The sequence below is a fragment of the Mesocricetus auratus genome, unplaced genomic scaffold, assembly GCF_017639785.1.
Source record: "Mesocricetus auratus isolate SY011 unplaced genomic scaffold, BCM_Maur_2.0 Super-Scaffold_100008, whole genome shotgun sequence".
Taxonomy (NCBI): domain Eukaryota; kingdom Metazoa; phylum Chordata; class Mammalia; order Rodentia; family Cricetidae; genus Mesocricetus; species Mesocricetus auratus.
In genome coordinates, this window is record NW_024429192.1 from 2,235,197 (window position 1) to 2,262,299 (window position 27,103).

General features: G+C 47.7%; 1 long non-coding RNA gene across 2 annotated transcripts in view; it reads left to right on the forward strand.

The window, feature by feature from the left end:
• The first annotated feature begins 970 nt into the window (after positions 1-970).
• LOC110341590 overlaps positions 971-27,103 on the forward strand; it is a 30,053-nt gene continuing 3,920 nt past the window's right edge. Inside the window, exon 1 of one of the 2 annotated variants that reach the window (XR_002383556.2) lies at positions 971-1,236. This is a non-coding gene — a long non-coding RNA (uncharacterized LOC110341590). Of the gene's footprint in view, positions 1,237-10,644; positions 11,282-27,103 lie in introns of those variants that run through there. The other variant, XR_005878782.1, reaches the window with a different exon arrangement.

Below are 27,103 nucleotides of genomic sequence, written 5' to 3' on the forward strand. Positions count from 1 at the left end.
CTGCAAATGTGTCTTCAGTGGCGGTCTCCACGCTCCAGCCTGCGAGTGGGCTTGGAAGCACCAGCCTCAGGAGCCCGTCCGCAAGAACTTTTCCTTGGCCAGGGCTTGCCAGCTGTGACCTGCTCTGCCTTTCTTTCTGTTCCCCTGGGATAGCCAAGGAAATAGACATCAACCATAGCATTTGTGGGTGTCACAGCTACTAAGTGCAGAACTTCTAAGGCCAACACACATTTTTCAGACCCACTGAGAGAGCTCTTTGCCATTTTTCAAATGTTCATCCTCCGCTCCAAGCTCCCGCCAGTAGAAATGACATCAACCCTGGCTCACTGGGCCAGATGCCCATGTGTTAGGAAAAGCTTGCTTTTTGCACAGCATCTTCATCTGCCATTTCTTGCTTTGCATGCTCGTCTACCAGAGTCCTTGATAATTTAATGTAGCTGTTTTTGCGAGTCTAGCACCCTGTCTACTGCACCAAGGAAGGGCATCCGTAGCTTAGTATTAGATTTTCAGATATTGTCTGATGGCAGTGTTCTTTATGCCAAGCTCTTTCCAAATAGTTCTGAATTCTCTAGCACCACTAACTTTCCACTGCCAAGTATACTGGTAAATCATGTTTAAGAGTCCCTCTGCCTCCTCTGAGTCACGCCAGAGTTTGTTTCAGACATTTCCTAGTTTCACTCCTATTGGTAGCCCATTCGCTTTCCCTCTTAGACAAACCTTCCTCCGAACCATTTTTATCTATCTTGATTCTCTGCAGAAAAAAAAAAAACGTGTTAACTGCCCCCCCCCTTGTGCCGATGAATGGCTGCTGTTCGAAACACAGACTGCAGAGTGCACTCCAGACATGAGTGACCAGGGAATATTTAGTTTCTGTGTAATTAGAAACAACTACCACCGGGGGGAAAAGTGCCCAGTCACACATATATCAACTCCTCCCGCCACCTACTGCCTTGTACCTGTTTCTAGGAACTGGACTTCAGAAACCCAGCCAGAGGAAACCAAAACGCCTACTCCAGCGGCGTCAGATGGCCACAGACTCGCTTGCTCGGACCCTTTCAGCGTCTAACTACAGGATTCTACTCCCGATCCAGAATCCTTCCTAGCATCTGGCACGCCAGAAGGCTGAGGGAAAGGCAGTCGATAAATCTGCTGCACCGAGCAAGCTGAGTGACGTGACGGATGGACTTGTCGCAGCGTTTCTTGGCCCCACAGGTACTGCCCCGGCTTCAGCTCCAGGTAAGTACATAGATGCTGTATTCGCTATAAAACTGTTGGCCGGTAACTAAGGCTTCTTACTGGCTAGCTCTGCCTTAATTAGTAATCCATTTCTATTAACCTAAGTGTTCCCACATGTTCTTATCTTACCAGAGAAGGGTCCAGACCTGTTACCCCTTTGGCGGCCTCCATGGTGACTGTGTTTGGCGGGCTCTCTCTCTCTCTCTCTCTCTCTCTCTCTCTCTGCCTACCTTTCCCAGAATCCTCTTTCATCCTAGTCCTGCCTATCTTCCTGCCTCATTGGCCAGTGTTTTATTCATCAACCATTAAGAGAAACATATATACAGAAGGACATCCCTCCCCCCCAGGAATGGACCATCCACAGCTCCAGTCTGTGGTCCTGAAAGACTCTGTTCAGGGTGACTTTGTTCTACGGGAGTGACTTTTCCATCATGCTACTGGCTTGGTGGCTTTGCAGAGGATGGAGATACAGAAAACCAATGCCTTCCACAAGCCTTCCTACAGGGATGCTGGGGCTCTTCTTGCCTGCCTCTCCTGCTACAGAAACTTATTTTCTCAAATGAAACCAGACACTGGCAATCTCTCCTCCATCTTCCCCACCCCCAACTCACCACACCCGCCAGCATTTGTAGTGATAGTCTCTGAGTGTGTAAGGAAATGTGGGTCCTGCTCACCCCTATGGTAGCAGGACAGTTGTAAGCTGTCATGGTGTTTTGTTTTGTTTTGTTTTGGTTTTACGAGACAGGATTTCTCTGTATTGTTTTGGACAGCCTCGAACTCACAGAGATCCGCCTGCCTCTGCCTCCCCAGTGCTGGGATTAAAGGCGTGTGCCACCACTGCCTGGCTCTGTCATGGTGTTTTATCACAGCAACAGAAAGTCTGGGTAAGGGAAGGGGTAAGTCGGACTCAGACAGGCGAATATGACATGACCTCTCTCATAGTGGATTCTGACCCTCGGTGCTTATGGTCGTGTGTATATATATGTGGGGCTGAGTGGAGGTGCGGGTAATGAAATTAGGGAGGGGACCATGAGAAGAAGGGAGATGCTGTTGAGGAAGGTGCAGAAGCTAATAGGACACTTGTGACATTAAAGCAGAAAGGAGGCTGCTAGGAATGGAAGGTGATGAGGAAGGCCAGAAGCATGGGAGGAGAGAAAGGGAAAGAAAAAAAAATCAAGATGTTTCAAAACGCCACACAGTGAAACCTAATGGGTTTTTTTTTGCACTTATTTTAGAGATAAAAATTAAAAAGGGAAATTATGCACGCATGGTGGGGTGGTAGTCTTAGAAAAGCAGTTTTGATCTTAGGAAAGAGAATTGACGGCTATACTCCTACAAATAAGAGTCACAGCGTGCCGTGCGTCACCCTCCGGGATAGCTCAGGGAAAGAAGGAAAGACAGACGGTGGAAAACCACTGGCAATGCAGGGGCTTTGAAATACAGTTGGGCAATTCCCCCAAAGAGCTGATCTTGGAGTTGCCATCTGACTCAGCGGTTCCACTCCGTGAGGATTGAAAACACGTGTCCGCACAGACGTTTGCACGCAGACGTTCCTAGCAGCCTTGTTCATATCCAAAAGGCTAACACCGTTAGCCAGGGAATGGAGAGACAAAGCAGGGCGCGTCGTTGGCCGTGAAAAAGAATGAAATGCAGCACACACTCAACTTGGGTGGAAGCTGAAGCCTGTAGGTTCAGTGAGCAGAACCAGTCACCGAGCACAAGCTCCCGTGTGGTTCTGTATCTGTCGCACTCTGCAATGAACAAGTCTGCCAGGACAGAAAACAGATCAGTGGGTGCCAAGGGTTTAGAGGGAAGATGGAGAGAGACCGTTAAATGGGAAAGGGATGCAGCTCAGCGACAGAGTGCTTGCTCAGCACACGGGAGGCCCTGTGTTCAGTTCCCAGTACAAACAAAAGAAGCACAGGGAATGAGAGGCACTGTGATGTGTAGGTTTTCTTTGGTGGTGACCAGCATCCCACCGTGGAGAGCCTCTGGAAAACACTGAACGGAGCCCTTTACGAAGGGGAGTTGTGGTGTGTCAACCGCACGAGCCTATTTGAGTTTCACCTAGAGCACTTCTCCCTCGGTCCAGATTCATTCACACTGGTGTGCTCATTGCGTGCTAACTTAATTGCAGATCCTAAAAGTTTAAAAATGGAGCGTGGGGATGGCAGCTCCACGTTAGAACTTTGAAGTCAAGTGGAAAGGAAGGAGAGGGGAGGCAAGGGGGTGGCACAGGTAGCTGTGACGAATCCCTAACCCTAACCCCTGAAGAGAGGAAAGGGTTTCTTTTGGATTTTGGCTTTCAGAGGTTTGAACCCAAGGTTAGCTGGCTCTACAGCTTCGGGCCCGAGGCAAGGCAGGAGTGCACACTGGAGGCAGGAAGCAGAGATAGCAGAGTGGGCAGGAGTTGAGATAAGCCCTAGTGACCTACTTCCTCCAACTAGCCCCGCCTCCTCCACAGGCTGGGGGGGGCAGCCCTTCAAACCAGGAGCCTGTGTTTAAACTCTACCAATAGATAAAGTTGACATTTAATGAGTAGGAACTTAAAACCATCAGATATGATAAAGTCGAATTTAGTTAAAAAATACAACAAAGCACAGAAGCCAATCTAAGGGAAAGAGACCACAAAAACAAACAAACAAAAAAAACCTGCAAAAAGGAGGAATAACTATTGACGCAAATTAGGTTAAAAAAAATAAACATTGCTGGCTTCTGATCCTGAGGAAATAACAAGACCCAGGCTTCCTGTCTCACATGAACTACTTGACATCTGGACACAATAGATTTGGACAGCTGTTCTCAGACATGGGTTGGTAGATAGTCTGATGCTATTGTTAGCATGTTTCCCATTGTTATAATGCAGTATCTGACACGGAAGAGCATGTAAAGGAAGGAGTTTTATTTAGCTTAGAGAGGCTGAAATCCAGGTGACCGTGTTGGCTTCTCCTAGGGAACTTCCCTTCTATTTCCTTCCCTGGGCTAGGTCAGAGCCTCCTATCAATGTAGGAGGCACTGTGGAGGGATTTTGTGTGAGAGGCAGAGGTCGTATGACAAGAGAGAAAACCAGAACAGGGGAGAAATCAGATTCACTTCTTTTTTTTTCAAATAGAAACTTTAATAAGAATGTATATTAGTTGTACATAAGAATGGGTTTGATTGTGACATGTGTATAATACTCTGATCATAGTCTCTCGTTGTCCCCATTCCTCTCTCTCTGGAAGGAAACCTTGACTCTTCTCAAACACAGTTAGTCCTTTGCAGCAAATCAGCCTTGGGAGAGCAAAGACAACTTCTGAGCCTGCACCCTAGTGATAAAATCTACCTCCTCCTTAAGAGCCTCAACATCTCTCCCATCTCCAGTCTAGAGAGCAAGCCTCTAACGAATGAGCCTTTAGGGGATGAGTGACACCTAAACCCTGACAACTATGAGATTCAATAATAGGCAAAATGAATATTAAACTCTACAAGTGCCTGACTTTCTATCTAGAGGCATTTTTCAGACAATAGATGCAGGCGTGGCATCCTGAACAGAATCGAGCAGTCTCAAAGAGCTGAAGAAGCAGCCGTAACAGTTCAGGGTGTAGGAGGAAACTAATGCCGTGAAAAGTTACAGAGCAGAGCCCAAAGAGGAGGGAGTTCCTCAGAAAAGTATCTAGAGTCTGGGTGGTGGTGGCAGCAGCACAGGCCTTTACTCCCAGCTCTCAGGAGGCAGAGGTAGGCAGATTTCTGTGAGTTTGAAGCCTGTCTGGTCTACAAAACTACACAGAGAAACCCTGTCTTGAAAAATAAAAAAAGAAAGAAAGAAAGAAGGAAGGAAGGAAAAAGGAAAGAAAAAAGAAAAATACCCTCAGAGATTGCATGGGGACTTTTGTGGTATTTGCTCCTCTGTGGTGTGAACCTCAAAAATTATAGATAGAATGACCATGGAGCTATAAAGTAACTCAGTGTCCAAGCCCCATGTGAAGACATTAATTCTGACAGATCAGAGCAGAGGTTCCGTCTAGAAGCTTGGAGAAGCCACTCACGCTGGGAGATAGCACTGGACTCTGATAACGCATCATCATGACCTGCCCTGGATGAGCTTAAAACAGGCCCTCTAAGCCTCTGTCTGGCCTTTGGGTTACTTAGCTCCCTTCCAAAGTGGAATATCCCTGCAGCCTAAAAAGAAAGTCAGAGTTGACCAGCCAGTAAATCACGCAAACACGATGCCTACCAGATTTATACACGGTACAACATGCTCAGCTGAATTAAGAAAGGACCCAAAAGACAGCTAGGTCACACAGTGGACAAGGAACCAGTCAACAACACAGCATCACTTAATGAGACGCACAGAGAGAGCCGAAACCTGATGTACAGCTGGGGCTGAGCATCCGTGAGGTGCAGACAAGCATGAAGTCCCCCAGCACAAGGCTCCTTGAAGATGCCAGAGAGGAGAGGCAGGAACATTGATGGGATAATGGCCACAGTGCTTCTAAATCTGATGAAAAGGGTTGGGCATCCAAGGACTTATTGTAGGTCATGCACACACACACACACACACACACACACACTCACGTGCTTATGCTCCATGAAAAAGTATCATATTGAAATAGCACACACACACACACACTCATTCATGTGTTTATGCTCCATGATAAAGCATCATATTATATAGCTTAAAACAGGGCTAGGAAAAAAACCCTTTTGAGCAGAGGGAAAACGAGCATATTTCAAAGAGAACGAGAATGACTACAGACTTCCCATCAGAAACCATGCAGTGCCAAAGAGAGAGACAGGGTGTGTCAGACAGCGGGCAGGTTGACAGATCGTAAATAAGCCCTATTAGCCTGTGACTGCTTGTGCGTGGAAAACAGTCATTTGGCAATGGAAACAAAATAATTTGCAAACAAGTACCAGCTCCAAGAATTCACTTCGGGGAGGGGGGGGTACCCACTGTAAATTTATGACATTAAATTTGAACTAAGTTCCTCTAACCCTAGGGCTAAGAAACCTATGGTTACATGATTTAAAGGTTGCCAGTGCTGCTAAGCACGTGGATACCTACAAAATATCTGCCTTGTTAATTTTTTTCCTTTGAAGTTACTTAGGGAACCAGGAGGCAGTTCGGCAGGCGAGGTGCCGCCAAAACTCACAACATGAATAATCAACCCTAGGACCCACGTGGCGGGAGGCGAGGAGTCTTCTGACCCTCATGTGAGCACACGGGCGTGCCCTCCCCATATAAAATAAGTAAGTGTAACTTTAAAAAAAATCCTCTCATATAGTGTATGAGAGGATTTCCCTCCCTCCTCCCTCCTCTCCTCCTTGCCCCCTCCGCCCCCTCCCCTCTTCCCCCAATCCACTCCTCCTGTTTCCCTTTGGAAAAGAGCAGACCCCCACCCCACACTGTTAGGAGGTCCCACAGAGGACCGAGCTACGCGACTGTAACATACATGCGGAATGCTTAACTCAGACCCAGGCAGGCTCCCCGATGGTCGGTTCTGTCTCTGTGAGTACCTAGGAGCCCAGGTCCATGACTCTGTGGGTTTTCTTGAGATGTCCTTGACCCCCTTCTGGCTCCTGTTATCCTCCCCACCCCTTCTGCAGCATTCCCCTTCCGTTTCCATCGGTTGCTGGATGAAACCTCTCTGATGACAATTGGACTAGGCACTAATCCATGAGTGTAGCAGAATGTCGTTAGGAATCCGTGAATATAGCTTTTTAAGTTGCTTGAGACAGGTGTGGTGGCCTTTAATCCCTCAGGAGGCAGAGGCAGAGGCAGGAGGATTTCTGAGTTCAAGGTCATCCTAGTTAGCACAGTGAGTTCCAAGCCTGCTGGGGTCACACAGGGAAACCCTGCCTTAAAAAAAAAAGTAGTTAAAATTTAAGGTGAACAGCAAAAACAAAAACGTATTTTTGTATTAAAATTACATGAGAAGCAAACAGCACAGCAGAGATTCTAAGGATGGTGCATTGCCTTTGAAAAGCTATATTCAGTATAAATAACTTAGTATATGTAACTGTGTATATATAGCTTGTATAAAATAGGACAGTAAAAACATGCATCCCAAAGGAAAGTTAAAATGGGAAGAGAGGAAATAAAGGGGGTCTGGGGGACACAGGAAAAACAGCAGGATGGTATGCTCAAAATCAGCTATCCTGTAATTACATGATGCACAGCTGGTTAGCACTCTCGTGGAAAGGCTGAGCTTATATGAGGGTAAAGCACACACACACACACACACACACACACACACACACACACACACACACAAAGAAGAGCATGGGTGACCTACACAAGACCTAGTTTAAAATGTGTCGATGAATTCAGGCAAAAGCAAAGGCTCAGTGTAAGAGTAAGGGAGTCCACAAGAGCCCGAATAAAAGGATATCAAATATTTATTTGGGGAACACTCACGAACACCAATAAAGGTAGACAGCCTCAGTGGTCCTCTGGCCTGGCGGCTCAGGATGCTGTGATCAGATCTTAGACCCCCACACAAGAGAGAGCGAGAACACGCTTCTCCCTCTCGTCAGTCCGCACGTAGTACCTGAGACCACGCCTTAATAGGCCAGTACCCCGAAGGCTATCGGGTGAATGAGTTCCCACAGCAGGTCAGAAAGGGACACCAGGATAAGTAATCAAAATCGAGTGGATGCTAGCTAGCATCAGAAAGATGACAGGGATGAGGGACATCTCGTGCTGACAGAGGGTCAGGTGACCACGGAGAAGAGACACTCTCGGAGCATGCAAGAATGGAAGCAAAACCAGATGGAGTCAGAGGGTAAGGGGCCATATCTTATAGGATGAGGAAACACTGGCCAGTGAAGGCTCAGTGGATAAGGAAGCTTGCAGCACACGCCTGGTGATCTGAGTTCAATTCCCACAACCCATATAGAAGTGGAAGGGGAAAACACACTCCACGAGGCTGTCCCCTGACCACACATGTGCACTGTGGTACACACACTCCCACACTCATCATGTACACACACATCACGCACATACACGCCAAATACACAATGCATCATGTACACACACACACCAAGTACACACACACATCATGTACACACACACCATGTACACACTCATCATGTATACACACACTCTAAATATGCACACACATCATGTATACACACTCCAAATACACACACACATCATGTACACACACCATGTACACACACACCATGTACACATACACCTGTAGACATACACACACCATATACACACACATTACATACACACATGCCAAATACACACAGGCATCAAGTACACACACACATCCTGTACACACACAGCAAATACACACACACATCCTTACATAAAAATTTTAGTGACATCCTAGAGCCTTCACCCAGCAGAGGATGGAAGCAGAAGCAGACACTCATGCCTAAGCACTGAGCCGTACTCCTGGAACCCAGTTGCAGAGAGGGAGGAGGGATGAGCAAAGGGTTCAAGAGCGTTCTGGAGAAACCCACAGAAACAGCTGACCTGAGCAAGAGGGAGCTCATGGACCCCAGTCATAAAGCTGGGGAACCAGCATAGGACCAAGCCAAACCCTCTGGATGTGGGTGTCAGCTAGGAGGCCAGGGCAGACTATGGGGCCCCTGGCAGTGGAACCAGTATTTATCCCTAGTGCATGAATGGGCTTTGGGAAACCATTCCCCATGGAGGGATACTCTCTCAGCCCTGCCACAAATGATGTGACAGACTTTGATGACCCCTCATGGGAGGCTTCACCCTCCCTGGGGGGTGGGATGGGGGGTTGGTGGGGGACATGGGAGGGCTGGAGGGAGAGGGAACTGGGTTTGATATGTAAAATAAGATTGTTTCTAAATTAAATGAATGAATTAGAAAAATAAAAAAAGATTGAGTGAACATAAAATTGGCAAAGACATGCAAGCTCTAGAAAATGCTATTTGCGAAGATGACTTTTGGATGTCACCATGTCAGCCATGACAGGTACAGAATGTACATTCTTTGTATATACACACAGACAGATCATGGGCTGAACCAAGACCACGCCTCTGCAGATTTAAAAGGATTGAAATCATATAAAGTTTATATTCTGCTCACAGCAGAATTTAATATGTCAACAACAGGAGAATCTGGAAAATCCCCAAATATTTGGAAGTTAAACAACAGACTTCTAAATAGCTCATGGGTCAGAGAAGAAGTCATAAGAAGGATTAACACTATCTTGGACTAAACAAGATCAGCAACACTGCATGATCGAGTTTGTGGGAAACAACTAAGAAAAGACCTAACCTTTCACATTAAGAGATGGAAAATTAAACCCAGAAATAGGAAAAAGGAAATAATAAATATGAAGCAGACAAGAGCAGTGGGGGGGGGAATTAAACCTTAAAAAACAAATAATAATAGTAGAAATAGATGCACAACTTTCAGCTGGGGGAAAAATAAATGAAAATAACAAACATTTAACTAGATCTATTTATTACAGAAGGTGTGCCCATCAGCACACCAGGAACAATGGGCAGCAGCATAGACCCTATAGACTGAAAACAAAAATATGAAACAAACACAGGGAAATGCTAGGACCAGTTTTATTCCGGCTGCTTCGATAACATCTTTGCCCCACGATCTTGTGTTTGCATTAGCAAGTGTTTTTTCTTCTTTGGAGGCATGTGCAGGGCAATTCAGCAAGACGTCCACCGTGGTGAGTTGCACACAGTGAGCTCACAGTCACCCGTCCCTCCCTCCCACTGTTCTTCTCTCTCCTTCCCAGCCTCAGATGGTCCTCCTCTTCTGTAGGCTGTCTATACATGGAGTCCACCAACTATGGGTAGAACATACTCAAGGGAAAAAAATCCTCTCTACTGACTCGTTCTTGTCAGTGTTTCCTACACAAAGTATAGTGCTTATATTACAGTCACACTGTTCATCAATCATAATTAATCTAAAGGTGCCTAAAGTATACAGGCAGATGTGCATAGACTGGCCTCTAGAAGGGAACTAAAATGCATGGATTGTGTTGGGGAGCTGACAGAGGGATTCTGGGGTGGAGTACTCTGTGGCTATCGAGGGACATCTGTATTTAAAATGTCTGACAGAGACCACTCAGTCAGTAAAGCACTGGTTTCACAAGCCTGAGGGCTGAGTGTGATTCCCTAGAACTCTCATTTAAAACCAAACAAAACCAACAAAACCAAACAAAACACCAGGAGTGGTGGTCGCACTTGTCTCCCCAACACAGGGGAGAAGTAGGTAGATCCTCGGGGCTTACAAGTTAGCCAGCCTAGCAGGAACAAGACTTGATGTTGCATCCACTTTAAAAGATTTAACACAATTGGGAACAGCATGGCAACTTAGACATTAGTCAGCAGGGAGACTCATCGCAGGTGTCCTTTCCAGTAAACCTGCCTACGGGGACAGTGCTGTGACCTTGTCACTCACAGGGTGGGGCTGGGCTCCCTTCATTGTCAGTGTAAGGTGGTAATGTTGAGCTGTGGGAACATCAGAGGGGAAGTATTCAGATCACCCGGCCGTTGGTCCAGCCCCTTTCACAAGGGCCAAGAACATGGGCTATCTATCTTCCTCTGGCTACCAGGGATAGCTTGAACACTGCCTGCAGCAGTCAGCATGGCTGGGCTTTGTAAACAGAAGCCTGACCCATTTAACTCTTCCCAGGGGTTGGGTAAGAGGCTTGACTCATGGCAGACATGAAACTGCGGCCTAATTGGATGCTAATTACTCAGAAGAACACTATTTACCCAAACTTGCAGTAAACCAAGCTCCTCACGAAATGAGAGCAGGCAGCAAGGAACACGATGGAGATCGAGACATCCTCCTGGAAAGTCCTTTTTTAAAAAAAGATACGATGTTACTAATTGCATAAGACTAAACAAAGGCAAGACCGGTGAAGCCCCCTTCTGGGCTGAGGATGGCCTCTGTGCTTCTACAGTGACTGTTCACCTGGAAACATTTGCAGATACGGGAGGCTAACGGAAGTCCTAGAGCCAAGCGGAAGGAAGCAAGCAGGATTTCCCACAGTGTGGGAAACCCCTTCGTGATGGGCGCAACCTTCAAGGGAAACACATCTCTGTAAGTTCAACCAGTTTCAGCAAAGCAAAGGGGACAGCCTTCTTGGGCCCGTGGATTCAGCTGATGTCTGGGTAGGTCCGGGTGACAGTGGGGAATGTGTTTCCGCACACATATGATCCTTTCCCACGGAGGAGACTATGCTAAGTTGATACATAGGAGACTATGTATCGATATGTATCAACCCTGACACAGGAAGGCAAGTGTTAAATGTTCTTGCTTATGTGTGGGAGCCAGAGAAGGTGATGCCTTAGAAGCCGAGAATAGAGCAGAGGTCACTGGGGTCATTGAAAGGTGAAGGGGAGGAGGGGAGTGTTAAGGTAACAGTGGCATAGGATGATATTGTATATTTCATAAATAGATAAATATATACATAAGTGTTCAGTGGTTCCCAACACTAAATAGTAAATGTCCAAGGAGATGGGTATATTCATTACACTGAGTTTGTATCAAATTACTATAATGTGCCCCATAAATGCGTACAACTACACTAACACAAGCCATTTCTTTGAAAAAACCGGTAAATACGGAAAGATAGGTCCACAATATTTTCAAATGCATTTCGATTCAAGCTTTTTCATTTCGTAAGAAACGAACTTCGGGGAAAGGAAACTTCTTCGCGGAACGGCAAGTTCCTTTACCCCTTTCCTGTCACCCATTGGCCAGTGCCAATGTTCCCTGTGACTCCAGACACTACGGCATTAAAAAGCAGATTTTAAGAGGCAGAATCAACTGTTGGCGGCTGCAGAGAGCAGCCCGGCCGACACAGTGTACTCAGAACAAAGCCACACCCCCTTGTGGTATCCTATGAGCCTCCTGTGGCTGCTGCGACACAGTATGGACCCATGAGGCCTCAGACGCGGAAGTGTGAAGTCCAGCGGTCCAGGTGTCGATGGAGATCCTCCCCTAGCCTCTTTCTGGTTCCGCTTTGGCTCTCATTGGCGCTCTGTGCCTGTGGCTCCCGACTCTCTCCAGCCTCTGCCTGCCCTTTGTCTTCCCATCATCGTGGGTCCTCAGGACTTCATTTTCTCCCTAGTAAGGACACCAGCCATTGCCTGCGGTGCACAACTCGCATCCTCTATGACTTTATCCTAATTATTTCTGCCGGCTCGGGAAAGGTTGTGGGGTTCAGGGTTCCTTGCTCGGCACAGGGACTAAGCTCAGAACGCTTAGTCCCCGCCCAACTCTGCGAATCTGCAGAGAACTGTTAGGTCTTGCTGCAGGGTATGGAAAGGCCTCAGGCCGCGTGTTCTAGAGAGAGTAACTCTAGGCCAGGCAACAGGGGAGCGAGGGATAGAGAGCTGGTTGCCATGGCGACCCCTTCTCCAGTTTCCATGATGCTCCTGCTACCTCCCACGTGGTCCTGTTCATCCCACACGGTTCTAGGTTATTTTAGAGTCAATCCATCCCACGCACAGAGGTGACTGGACAAGCTGCTCTCCTCCCTATATTTGGGGGGTCCAGTGAGGTGTTAGAAAAGGGAGGGTTTCGGTTCAGTGAAGGGATGCAGGCTGGTGCAGGGTCACTGGGCAGGCTCAGCAGCAGCGGTACCTAGCCTTCAGGGGCGTTCTTGGTATAAGGTAAACATTGCAACTGTGGGTTTCTGATCAGCCAGCCACAGCTGAGACTTTGGGGATTGTGTGTTCAGGAAGCTCAAGAAAAGGTCTTGAGTGTGTGTGTGTGTGTGGTCTCACTCAGGAAGTCACACCGGGCCACTGCGGAGATCGTCTTCTGTGGGCCTTGATGTCTGGGGACAACTGACTCATGCCTCTGCCCGCTGGCTTGGTTTTCCTCCAAGGGCTGCTACTGGTACCTGATATTAGAAATGCTGCAGGAGCCGGGAGAAATATCGACCTTGCACATCAATTTTATCGCTAATCTAGCAGGCTTTGTTCAGCCCTCATTTTATGATGATTCAGACTTGAAATTTCATCAGCAGAGGGAACAGGAGAGAATATTCAAATACGAAACCAGTTTCAGGTTGGTCTTTGTTTGAGGTGGAGGTCAGAGGTGGGGGATGATGAGGGAGGGAAAGCAGAGGTGTGGCTCAGCCTCATGTGAACTCAGGAGATGCCCTTGTGCTGTAATCACTAGTTGCTTGAGGATGGGTCCCCATCTGGACCACACCCATCTGGACCACACCCATCTAGGCCACACCCATTTGGGTCACACCCATCTGAACCACTGCCATCCTACTTGGTGTCTTGGTGCTCATGCCCAAGGAGCCCTGAGGATGCTGCGTGTGGTGGTTAGAATAAAATACCCCCTATAAGTTTCTGGCATCTGAATAACTGGTCTCCCATTGGTAGCACTGTTTAGGAAAGTTTACGAGGTGTGGCCGCAAGGTGTGGCCGTGCTGGAGGAAGTATGTCACTGGGGGGGGGTGTGGAAGTCAAGAGTTTAAAGACTTGTCCCATTTTGAGTTCACTCTCTGCTTCTGCTTGTGGCTCAAGACTGATTTCTCAGGTTCTGCTCCTGGCCCCGAGCCTCCTGCTCCTTGCCACCACAGACTCTTAAACCCTCTGGGATTGTAAGCCCAAACAAACTCTTCTCTGAGTTGCCAAGGCTGTGGTGTCTTATTACAGCAATAGAAGGTTGTTAATTCGCCTTTATACCTGTGGGCTGTGTTTTCTGCCCCTCCAGTCCCAGTCTTCGGGGGCTGGGGCAAAGTCATCTGCTCTGGGGAGAGGGTAGATCAGAGATCAAAGCCTTTCCATTTGCCCAAAACACTCCCACTCCAGAATGGCCCCAAGGAACAAACGCCAGGGAATGCAGTGGACTGGACAGCAGGTGACTCAAGAGGGAGAGGCTGGGGCAGCTGGGGTCCAGAGGAAGGATGCTGCAGCCTCTGGATCTGGAAAATGGAGTTCACCTTAGACACCTCGTTGCATTTGATCTGAAGGGGTCTGTAATTCTGGGCAGGAAGTTTTACTGAAGACAGACTTTCCTCGGTGTTGAATTAAGTATAAGCTATGTCAATATGACTCACAATTAAAGAAAAAAATGCAGAGAAAACTGCCAAGCCTCTGGGGAGCGTGTTGATTTGGGTAATTCGTAAAACTAGAACTTGGGGTTTCAGGACAGTGGGGTCCTTGGTTAGGGGTGCCATTGGGACTCTGGCCTTCTGCCTTTTGGCTGGTAACAGCTCAGTTCTCAAACAAGATAGCCAAAAATAATAGAATGGCTGTGGGTGCTGGACTCAAACTCCTGTTGGCTGTTTCTGAGGCCGAACCTGTACTGGCTTGGGTTGTCATGCTCAGTGGGGGGATGGGGATCATTGGCAAGTCCCAGAGACAGGAAAAGGGACTGGAGATGGAGGCAGATACCATCAGACCAAGAGTTGGGAAAGCAGGCTTCCAGGGGGAATGTGTTATATGGGCAGCTAGGATGGCCTGGGCCCATGTAACTAGTGGAAACCGGAGGGAAAAGGCATTTACTAGCACAAAACCCCACAAACGCCTCCCCCCACAGAACTCTGAAGGCTGAAAATGTTTTGTAAAGGAAGGGTAATCTTGTTTCACCTGTGGCCCTATCAGATCGCCACCGGGGGACACAGGAGCCCTCAAGGCTGCACCTTCAGAGCCATCTTGGTTTCAGTGTGTGGAGAGACGGTCCACCCACCGGAGTTTGTTAACATTCAGGGAAATAAAGAGAGCCCTCGGAAGAAAAATGACCTACTCTGAGAGCTCGCTCACCGCAGAGCGCCCGTTTCTTAGGAGGGCTGCAGAGAGGGAGCGGTGAGGAAGTCTTCTGAGGCTGCCTCTAGATCTTCCCCACACAGTTCACACCAGGACAAGGTGTGTGTCCCCCTAATCCCGAGGGCCTGCTGTTGCAGGATAGGAGTCCACCTAGGCAGTTTCAAGGCCCAAGGATAAATTTGGGTGGAGGGGGGGGGGATAGGGAGAGGGAGATTTTTTTTTAATTCTGCCTGATTTCTAGCTGGTAGCAAGAATATCTCCCCCCCCATTACTGAACGCAGGTGGTGCAAATGGGGTTTGCTGGATTGGTCATGTACATGGCAGTTGTATCTGTAGTGTTTCCAGGAAGCTCCATGCTGTTTCCCACAGTAGCTGGTTCACATGAAGGCTCTGTTTTGTTTTTTTGTTTTTTCCATGTCCTTGACAGCGCTCGCTGGCTTTGATCCTTTTGATAACTGCTGTTCTAACCCGTGGGAAGAGAAACACCATTCGGGTTTTGATTTGCATTTCTCTGCTAGTGGCTGACCCTCTGGACTGGGTTAACCGAAGAGAGAAGGTAGCCCTGAGTAGGCAGCGCTTTCCCTGGGGTGGGTTCCAGGACTGGATCAAAGGGGAAAAGAACTGGGCAGCGGAATCCTCTCTTTCTGCTTCCCGGCTGTGGGTGCAAAATGACCAGCCGCCCGATGCTGCTGTTGTGGGCTGTGTCCTCCGACTGTGAGCGCAGAGAAATCCTTAGGTGCTTGTACCAGGTATATGGGCACAACAATAAAACATAGATGACCAGTATGCTGACTTAGGAGGAGGAGAAAACCCATGTTGGCTCACAGTTTCTTCAGAGGTTTCTGTCCACCATCAGATTCTGTAGCTATGGTCCCTTAGAGAGGTGCACTATCCACCATCTGACCCTGTTGCTATGGCCCTATAGAGAGGTGTCACTATCCACCATCTGACCTTGTTGCTATGGTCCCATAGAGAGGTGTCTATCCACCATCTCACCTTGTTGCTATGGTCCCTTAGAGAGGTATCACTATCCACCATCTGACCCTGTTGCTATGGCCCTATAGAGAGGTGTCACTATCCACCATCTGACCTTGTTGCTATGGTCCCATAGAGAGGTGTCTATCCACCATCTCACCTTGTTGCTATGGTCCCTTAGAGAGGTATCACTATCCACCATCTGACCCTGTTGCTATGGCCCTATAGAGAGATGTCACTATCCACCATCTCACCTTGTTGCTATGGTCCCTTAGAGAGGTATCACTATCCACCATCTGACCTTGTTGCTATGGTCCCGTAGAGAGGTGTCACTATCCACCATCTGACCCTGTTGCTATGGTCCTATAGAGAGATGTCACTATCCACCATCTCACCTTGTTGCTATGGTCCTATAGAGACTTGTGGCTCATGGTAGAGAGAGCACATGACAGAATGAAATCATTCACTTCGTCATACGCAGAAGAGAAAGGTCACTGTGGTCCTAAGGAACTGTTTCCAGCAACATAAATGCCTGGCATGAGGCCTCACTTTTGGTTTTGGAGTGTGTGTGTGTGGGGGGGTAGAATCCAGGGCCTTGTGCCCGCTGAGCCAACCCCAGCTCTGTGCTCTGTGATTCTTTTTACCTCTGTAGTCTCTTCTAATCCTCTCTGTAATTAGAGAGTCCTAACCACACTGTGCTGAAAGCCACCCCCACCCCGGCACCATAGGGAACCGTCACAGCCCACAGCCTTGGTTCCTACCTGCTTCTGAGTCAAGTGAGTCTCTTACAAGCTGGGACCTTGTCTATCTATCTGTGGCAGTACCTAAAAACCTTGGTTCTTTGATGAATCAAAATTAAAAGCCTTATGGTCATATAACACTTGAAAAATTATATACAGTGTTTTTGGATTTAGTTGGATTTTTTTTGTTTGTTTATTTGTGTGTTCTCCTGGCAACAGTAGAAGAGTTCATTGAGAAATTTTGAAGATTGAGCCTCCTCTACCTTCCTGGAGGGAACGTTTCAATTCAGAAGAAGCTGCCACTCAAAAGCCCCTGGCGACTTCAGGCTGCCTGCGTCTCATCTTTAGACGTTAGGTTGCCTGTTACTACCTGGGAATTCTCCAGTTGTCCCCATTTTCCATCACTCTGTTGGAATGTCTGCAGAGCACTGTGGGCACTGTCTGATGAACCTTGCCCTTGATAGAAGCCGTTTTTTCTCTATTGCTTCAACCCCTTCTTGGGAACAGAGCAGAAGGCCCCGGAGGGAGCTCAGTGGGCACATTCAACAGATTGAGTTGGAAGATGCTACAAGACAGAGCTTCTTCTCATCAGGAGAGCCCAGGGCTGTGAGCCCCAGATTCTTTTTTTTTTTTTTCACATTTACTGATCATTTTATTTCTTCTTCAAGAAAGCCTATGAAATAGATCCTCTATATTTTGTAGACAGACATAGATACAAAAGAACAAGCAGGCCCTATATCCTCAACCAAGTTCAGTTTACTTATACATGATGAACTAAGAAAGCCCCAAAGTCTTAGGTAGTCTGACTCCAGAACCGATACTCCAGCTATTACTCCATATTGTAACATCATGCTATTATAGAAAAATATCAAGTTATATATGTAAATTATTGGCACAGTGTCTAGTACATAGTAAGTTCTTAATGAACATGGTTCCTTTTAATTGCCCCTTAAAGTGATCTGTGAACTATATGACTGTATTGAATAAACTTGGATGAACCAAACAGGAAGGTAAGCAGCAGAGAACCTTCTGTAGTGTAACAGAAGCTTCTACTCAGGCTGGTTCTCAGGAAGCCAGAGGCACTACTTAATGATCCAGAGTGGCTCTTATGTCCTCTCTGACAGATGTTCTAGGTTCTTTCAAAGATTTACTGCTGTCATGTTCCTTTTAGAGGTGCAGAGCCCCTTAATAATATAAGTCTCTATTAACAAAAATAAACAAGCAAGAAGAGAGCCCCAGATTCTAACGCAGCATCCGCTGGCGTGCCTTGTGTCCATGCGGCTCCTCTGGCCTGTGTGGCTAGTCCCCCTGGCCAAAGGCTGCCCAAGCATCGGTAGTCAATGGGAGGATAGGAATAAGGGTGTGGACGGTTGTCACCATCTGTTAGCGTCTCCTCCTCATTGGGCTCTGATGCTATCACTTCCACCTCCCTCAAGGCACCAACATCCCCCCCCCCATGGCTGCCTTCCGGGTATCTAGTGTTTGCGGAAACTGATGAGTCTATCGGTGAGAGGGAATTATGGCGTCCATCAAACAGCAGTGACTAGGCAAAAAGGGTTAAACCAGGATCAAGCAGATGGTCTGCAGGTGTGGTGTGGGTGGCGCCACCTGGGTGGACACCAGAGTCTTCCGGACATTTGGGACTGTTGTTCTTCTGGGCATCTGTCGGTTTCCAGAGAAGCAGACAGGAGCAGAAGTCCCTGGGAAAGTTGTCTTTGGGCTCTTGAGAGATTGGAGCCTGACCCAGATGCCTTCCCTTTACCACTGCTGGGACACTGTGACAGTTAGTGTTAATCGTCACTCTGATGGGATCTAGGATCACCTGCCTGGGAAATGAGTCCCTGGACATGCCTGTGGGGTAGTCCTGATTGTGTTGACTGATTTGGGAAGATTGTGGGCCAGGCTGTTTCCTAAGGGGGATGCCGGATAAAGACAAAGGGAGCTGAGGAGCACCGTGAACCTGTTTCTTGAGTATGGATATAGTGTGTCCTGGTCATTCAAGCTTCTACTACGGAGACACCCCCACCATGATGGACCGTACCCTTGACCTGTAGCCAGGATAAGCCCTTTCTCTCTTTAGTCAGGGCATCCTGTCTCTGCAACAGGAAGGTAGCTAAGACAGACGAAGAGGGTACCAGCTCTCCCTCACTGCAGAGATGCCCCCACTTGGCCTTATCCCTGTAGATGGGGGGATCCTGTATGCACAGCTTCCTCCGAGTCCCTTCTGATCTTTTACTCGTGAGAGCTTTTCCTCTTGTGTGTGCTTGTTCCACAGCGTGTCTAGGCTTTCTGTCAACATGCTATTTTTACCCAACCACCCATTATTTTTCCCCCCTTGCTTTTTGATGCTTTTAAGATGTCTTTTGCAACATCGGTTGGGAAAGTTGGGGAGGCTGGAGTGCTTTTCAGATGTTTTCCCAGAATGCCCGCACAGTCCTGCAAGGACAGAAAAAAAAAAAAAAGACCTCTTGGATGCACAAGGGACACCAAAGGACCCCTGCTCTCTGGAGGGGCTTGCAGCTTCCCTGGGCCCCCGTCCTTCCTCCCGTGTTGTGACGATCATTTCTGTGGACACCCTGGAGGACAGAGCACTTCTTGCAGAGCTCCCTGGCCCACTTCCTCCCCTAAGCTGTGACAAAGCTACCACAACTGTACAACGTCTGTGGACCTCTTCCCACCCTGGCCCCATCATCTCCCAGCCACTCTAGGAACACAGGAGAGACACTGGCTGTGGCAACAGGCCTTCCAAACTCAGAGGAGGCCTCCATGCCTCTGCTTCCTTCCCCTGTAGCCTCCAGGCCAGCTACCTGCTCAGAACTGGCAGAATATCCCATCTCCCAGGCAAACAAATCGCTAGCCCACCTGGACTGGCCTCGCTTGGGTTGGAGGGTGAGAGGCCAGCCAGGCTCTAGACCCAGCCGTGTTCTTTTCAGCACATAAATGGAGAGCAGCATGGACACGGGGTGTCCTGGGAATGTGGAAACAGCTCGCTGAAGTGGAGAACCCCGGCTCCCTGGCACCGTCCCCTGTCCCCGTCCCTGTCCCCCACCGCCCTCCCCGCCCTCACTCCCAGGTGCCATCCACCCAACGTCTAGCATTTCCTAGCAGGGCTGTTGTGTCTTCTGCTCTTGGGGGCTGCAGCTCGGCAGTTAAGCCCGTGCACTGCCCCGAAGAGGACCTGGGTTCGGTTCCCAGCACCCACGTGGCACCTCGAAGTCATTTTTAACTCCAGCTCCTGGGGATCCAATGCCCCCTTCTTCCCTGAACACTAGGCATACACATGGTATATGTACATGCAAACAGGTCAAACACCCATACACATAAAATAAAAATAAATCTTTAAAAAAACACAACAAAAACCTGGCTCTTTTTATTTGGCTCCTTTCTTCCTATCTCCTTCCCTTCTCCCTTCCCCTCCCTCTTTCCCTCCCCTCCCTCTTTCCCTCCCCTCCCCCTCCACTGCCCCCTCCCCTCCCCCTCCCCTCCCCCTCCCTTCCTTCTGCTAGTCTGGGACTCAGAGGGCTTGCTCAAGTTTAGGCAAATGCTTCCTCTACCACTAACCTGCATTTCCAATCCTCTTCTCTCCCCAGTTTCATTTGAGCATTAGATCTGATTGCGTTTTGTTTCTGCACTCTGCAGTGTAAACATAGTTTGTGTTAATTTTATATATATATATATCGAGAGCCCCCAGGAGTCTGTAATATATGTTTAAGATAGATTCGAGAGCACAGACACGACCAGGGGTACTGCAGCTGAAATTAACCTGCTTAGTGTTGGGTGGGGGGTGGATATGAGTTGAACCTAATGCTCCCAGAGTCATGTACTGAATGAACCTCAAGGTGAGCCTGACTTGGGGGACAGCGTCTTTACAGAGGTACCTGAATTAGGATCAGGCCTCCGCCGTGGCTCGGATGCAGGTGAGTGGCATTCTGACGAAGAGGAGAGCGTAGGCACAGCTACGCCTGCAGATGGAGGAGGACGAGGAGAGCCGGACAAAGTAGGTGGCCATCTGCACACCAGGGAAGGAGCTGGGGACACGCCATCCTCCCTGTCTCAAAAGGTGACAAATTGTTGACATCCTCCGACCACACTTTGGCTTGCAGAGCTACGATAAGACAAATGTTGCCCATGTGTGGGGGCCCTTTATGCCAGCGCCGGGGAGTTAATGCTTGCAAGACATGGGGGGTGGGGCTAAAAGGAGCAGAAACAGCTAGTGTGAAACCAGCAGAATGTGTTAGCATATGAGCGTGCCTGCGTATGCATGGATGAACGCATCTGGTGTGTGTTCACATGTACATGCCATGGATGTATTCTGGAAACTGAAGCCTTAGCTCCCAGGGCAGGGCTGAGGTAGCATGGATGCCAAGAACCTGTTAGCTTTTGGCAAGGCTGATCCCTGAGCTGCTCCTAAAACACACCGTCCAGGAGAAATGAGCTATTTGGACCCTTAACCGTAGACCCAACTAGCGTGCTGGGTCCCAAGCCTCGCAGTCCTGGGATACCTGCTTGCAGCTGCCTCTGCCGATCCTGTGTTTCCTCGGTGCAGGGTGAAGGCGGGCCTGGCTTTTGTTCACCTTCAGATTAAACGCACCTGCGGCTCACCTCACACTCTGTCTGGGGATCCATGGATGACCTAGGAAGACAGACGGGGGCAGACAGGGGCCCAGCCTCCTACAATCTAACCTAAAACACAGACTTGGTGACTGAGGGCCCCAGCGTTATTGGGCAGGGGGCTGATGTTCAGACGCAAGGGCGTGCTTTATTGGTGACAGCGTATGACGCAGAGCAGCCCAGTCAGAGACAGAAAAGATAGGCTGCAACCCGGAGAAGATGCCTAGACACTCAGAGGAGGCAGCGGCTCTGGGCTCCAGGCAGCCTAGATCTCTCCATAACTCTAAAGCCATCATCGACAGGCCAGCCAGGTCAGGAGCCAGCCCATTCAGTGCCAGATTTTTACTTCTCTAGGGCCTCAGTTCCTACATCTGCAAAACGGGCATATTAAAGTCAACCTGGGTGGGGTGTGGGGGGAGCTGACCGAGGTATACCTGGGACGGCAGATGAGAGCGATCTTTGGAGATGGCAACGTCGGATGAAGTCATTAATCAACTGGCAGGTATTTCTCACTGCCAGGTTTGCACGGAGGTGACTGAAGCTGACACAAGAGCCCTCTTCTCTCCAGAGCTCATGTTTCACTTGCTGTCTGTCTAGCCTGGAACCTTCCATGGCGCTCTGTCTGGCCCACTGGACCTCGTGAGTCCGAGCTTTGGACACTGCTGTGTCATGTGACCGCACGGTGAGCTCTGCTTCTACGTTTGAAGAGGTTAAAGTCTGGACTCATGGAAACAGCTGGCGGGAATTGTATTTGGCAATGCCGGGCCATTGTGCCACCTGGACACGGCTTGGGAGACAGGGAGGGGACGGTTACTCACAGCGCCTGGAACAAAAACCATGTCAGTTCCAGTTGCAAAGATGTCATCACACCAACTGTGCCCAAAAATGGTCTTTCCCAAGTGTCAGATTTCAGGCAGGACTCACATGACTGAGCTCCACCCAGGAGTTACAAAAAAAAAATGCTTTCACAACCGGGGGTTTCCCCCGCTAAGCCTTGGGCCCTATCCTTCTGTTTTGGTCTTAGGGAACTGATGGGCCGGGCCAGCATCTGGTACAAAGGAAGACATTGGGAGGCCATGGGTAATTTAAAATGCGAACCAAGGGCTGTGCATAGAGGAACTGGGAGCCTGACGGAGTCCCTGTGTGGCATCTGGGGCAGTATTGACAATCCCTTTAAGAAATAATAAATTACTTTCATTTAAAGAGAAACATTTTATATATTTTCATCAGACTCTTTTTCCCCTTGCCTAAACTCTGCCCAGATCCTCCCTGACTCTTAACTATACAACTTCATGTCCTTCCTCTCCCTTAAAGCAAAACAAAACCCCCAAACTGAAAAGTCAACACACACACACACACACACACACACACACACACACACACACACACCACGAGCCAATAGGACAAAAATATCCAAAACAAAGGAACCAAACCAAACCAGTGGAGTCTGCCATGTGTTGGTCAGCTGCTCCTGGACATGGAACCTGCCCTGGAGTGTGGTTCATAAACCCAGCGACACCCCCAGACCACTAAATTTCCCTTTTCCCAGAAGGTTTCCATTGCAGATAGCTCCTTAGTTAGGGGTGGGACTCTGTGTTCACTTCCTCTTCCCCATGCTGGGATTTTTGTTACAGGTCTTGGCTCACCTGTCGTAGTCTCTGTGAGTTTATTTGTATTGATCCTGTTCCCATCTACGGCAAGAAGTGTCCGTGACTAGGACTGAGAAATACTCATCTACGGCTTTACACACGTTCCATTAGGCTACATTTCATTGCTATGGTCCTTTAGAAGAGTAACAGTAATTGGTTTCCATGGTTGATATAGCCTTGACCACTTTAGCAATATCATGAATGAGTTCCACATTTAAGGAGTGTGCCTTAAATTTAATTAAAAACAAAATAAAAGTGCTTGGTTGTTCCCATAACATTTGTGCTGCTACTGCACCAATATACCCCACAGGCAAGCTGTTGGCCATGGGTTGAAAGATTTGTAGCTGGGTAAGATTGATGATTACTTTTCTCCCCTGGCAGTGTGGAGAGTAGCTTCCAGTACCCTGAATGCCAGTCAGTCAGGGTGAAGCTTGTAGCAGGGGACCCGCTTGACGGCTCCATGTTTGATGGGCGTACGTAAGCTGTGTCTTCAGCAATAGGGCCTTGCCACCACGTTGTGGAGAGCAACCAATAGCTTTTGCAATATCTTGTGACTGGGGAAGGGTGTCGTCTAGGGGACCCCTTTGTCCAATGACTCAATAATTTGAAACCCATTCCTCACACTGGAGGTTTTACTTGGTCGTATAAGATGTCCAGATGGGGCATAGTCTCACCCATTATGTAGTGACTCCATTTAAGTTCATTTCACATATGTACATGTTTTAGGGAGCTTCTAGAGCAGTAAGTTTTCATATGGCCTTTCCAATGGCCGTTAGTGTTAGTTGTCCCTCCTTTATCCTGCTTCCTTCTCTTCCCAATTTCATCTTCATATTCTCTCTCTCCCCCCCCCCATCTCTTAATAACATTATACTCTACTTCCCCTTTGTTAAGAGAAGCTTTTTCTTTGAGAGGAGCCTTCTCGCCTGCCTGGTTCCAGATCCGCATCAGTCCCAAATAAACACACAGGAGGCTATATTAATTATGAAGCTGTTGGCCTTGCTTGTTTCTTACTGGCTAGCTCTGACTTAAGTAATTACCCCATAATTGTTAATCTAAGTATGTCTCTTACTGGAGAGGTTTCCGGGCTTCCTACCCCAATGGCGTTACATCTCGAACTCTCCTGTGTTTCTCCTTCCCAGAATCCTCCTGGACTCCTAGTCCCTCCTATCTAGATTCCCTATTGGCCAGACAGTGCTTTATTGGCATAAGACTTCCCCAACACCCCTTCCTTGGAAGACTCTTCCCCCTCCTTGGTCTCTTATTAGCTACCTATCCCCTATGGTTATTTGGATTGAGCACACATATCTAAAGCTTAAAAGATAGCAGCCATTCTCTCCCAGGATGCTTTTTTTTTCTAGCTCTATCCATTTGCCTGCAAATTTCCTTTTATCAACAGGTGTAAAATATTACTGACTTCATGAAAGTCCATTCATAAGTTGATGGACATCTAGGCAGTTTCCAGTTCTGCGTATTATGAACAGAGCAGCAATGATCATAGATGAGCAAGTTAAGTAAGGAACAGAGTTCTTTGGGTATATGAACATTAGTAATGTAGCTGAATATTGTGGTAGATTGATTCCCAGTCTTCTGAGAAACATCCAACGTTGATTTTCCTAGTGGTTGTACAAGTTTTCACTCCCACCAGCAATGAGTAAGTGTTCCCCTTTTCCCATCATCATTTCTGCCATCCGTTTTATTGATCTTGGATACTCTGCCTGGGGCAAAATGAAATCTCAAAGTAGTTTTTGATTTACATCCCCCTGATGGCTAAAGATGTTCAACATTTCTCTAAGTGTTTCTCAGACACTTGCGTTTCATCTTTTGAGAACTCTGTTTAGGTCTGTTCTCCGTGTCTGATAGGATTATTTGTTGACTTGATGCTCAAAAAATTTCTTTTTAGCTCTTTGTATATTCCAGATACTAACCTTACTTCAGACACATAATAAATTGGTAAGGATCTTTCCCCATCTGTAGACTGCCATTTTTTTCTGATGGCATCCTTTTTCCATACAGAAGCTTTCTCCGCCTCACAAGGTTCCATCATACATCAAGTGTTGGGTTTGGATGCCCGTGCTATCAGTGTCCTGCTTAGAAAGTATTCTACTGTGCCAGTGAGTTCAAGACTCTGCCCCCACCTTCTCTTTTGTCAGTTTCATGGCTTCAGTTTCTATTTCTGTTGAGATTCCTGATCTATCTGGAGTTGAGTTTTGATGGGGGAAGTCCTGTGTATATGTCAATAAAGCACTGTTGGCCAATAGGGAAGCGAGATAGGTGGGACTAGGAGTCGAGGAGGATTCTGGGTAGGAGAAACACAGGGAGTCACAATGTAGCCTGACAGAGAAGTAAGATGTCTGGACCCCTTTCTCCGGTAAGAGAAATACTTAGATTAACAATTATGGGGTAAATACTTAAGTCAGAGCTAGCCAGTGAGAAACAAGCAAGGCCAACAGCTTCATAATTAATACGGTGTCTTGTGTGTTATTTGGGGACTACAACGCGGCAGAGCCCAGGCAACTGGTGGGGAAAAACCAAAGTGGCTGGCAAGGAAAAGGCTTCACTCTACAGAGTTTTGTGCAAGGTGATAGACGTGGGATCTGTTTGTGGTCTTCTACTTGCAGCTATGTCTTTTGGCTAAGGCTTTTTGCTGAAGATTCTGCCTTGTCTCCAGCGTATCTGTGTCTGTAGATGAGTGGAATCGTCTGGGTCTTCAGTTTGATCCCGTTGATCACCTGAAGACCCAGACATGTAAATCCGGAATGGTGATACCGACGAAAGTTCTTTCATGATTCAGAGAGTATTGATGATTTCAAAACACCTCCATGTTTTAGAGTCAAGGGTGGCACCTCATGCCTTTAATCCTAACATTTGGGAGGCTAAGGCAGGAGGATTGTCCAAAGTTAGAGGATAACCTGGGTTATATATAGTGAGACATTATCACACAAAAACAAAAACAAATGAACAAAACTTTCTTACTTCATATTTTTATATTTCCTGTCATTACAACAGGATCTAGGATGGGCAATTCATAAAGAAAGCAGGGTTATTTCTCACTGTTCTGGAGAAATCCAGCATCGAGGTTCTGGTATCTGCTGAGGGTCTTCTTGGTGTAGCACTACAGGACAGAACAGGCAGAGATGATGTGCAGAGCCCTAAGAAACCCTCACCTGTAGAACACCCCAATCCTCACTATTGTCACAAAAGGAAGCAGATAGCAATGCAAATTTTGGAGGGAACCCTCAGGCCAGAACACGTGTTGCTATTCCTGTGGCCAGAAAAATCCCGCTAGGATGCAGATCCCTGATTTTGAGTTCTGGTTCGGTTAACAGCCACAGAGAGGCTGCACTCCTCACCTCAGCCGGGCCTCAGTTTTGAATATGTTAAGAAAAATATGAGGCGCTTGTGAGATGGATCAGTATGGATGAAGGTGCTTGATCCGTAGGACCCAGATGGTGGAAGGAGGGAACTAACTCTCACAAGTTGTTTTCAGACTTCGAATGGTTCTGTTGTATGTTCTCTCCCTCTCCCTCTCCTTCTCCCTCCCTCCCTCCCTCCTTCCCTCCCTCCCCCCCCCTCTCTCATACAATGTAATAAGGATGTTAAAGAAAAAAAAATGACTTTTCCACAAACATAAGTTCCCTTCTCTTTTGTGGGTAAATTTTATTAAGAAGCATACTTGTGAAATCAGCCACAAGCATAAAACATCTGAGTCAATGATAATCCTCACAAATGACTAGTCACCTTGTACTCAAAGGATTGCTGATTCATTAGTGGACGTGGAGTAGACATTTCATAGTCACGTGGTTAAAAAAAACCAGACACATCGTTTTTATTGTAGCTTTAAGGAAACTTTTAGAATTTTAAAACAGACAGAATGAGCCTAGAAATGTTTTCCTAAGTGATTCAAGTGCAGGGGACACAGCTCAGTGTAGAGTGCTTGCCTGGCAAACACAGTACCCTGTTTTTCAGTTCCTGGTGTTACAGGGACACAACGAAAAAGCTTCTAAAACTTTAATTTAGTGCGTGCATGGGCACGCATGCCGCATTACTTGTGTGGAGGTCAGAGGTCAACCTTTAGGCGTTGGTGGTTCTCTCTTGCTGGGGTCCTGGGGATTGAACTCAGGACACCAGGTTTGGGAGGCAGGTGCTTTAACC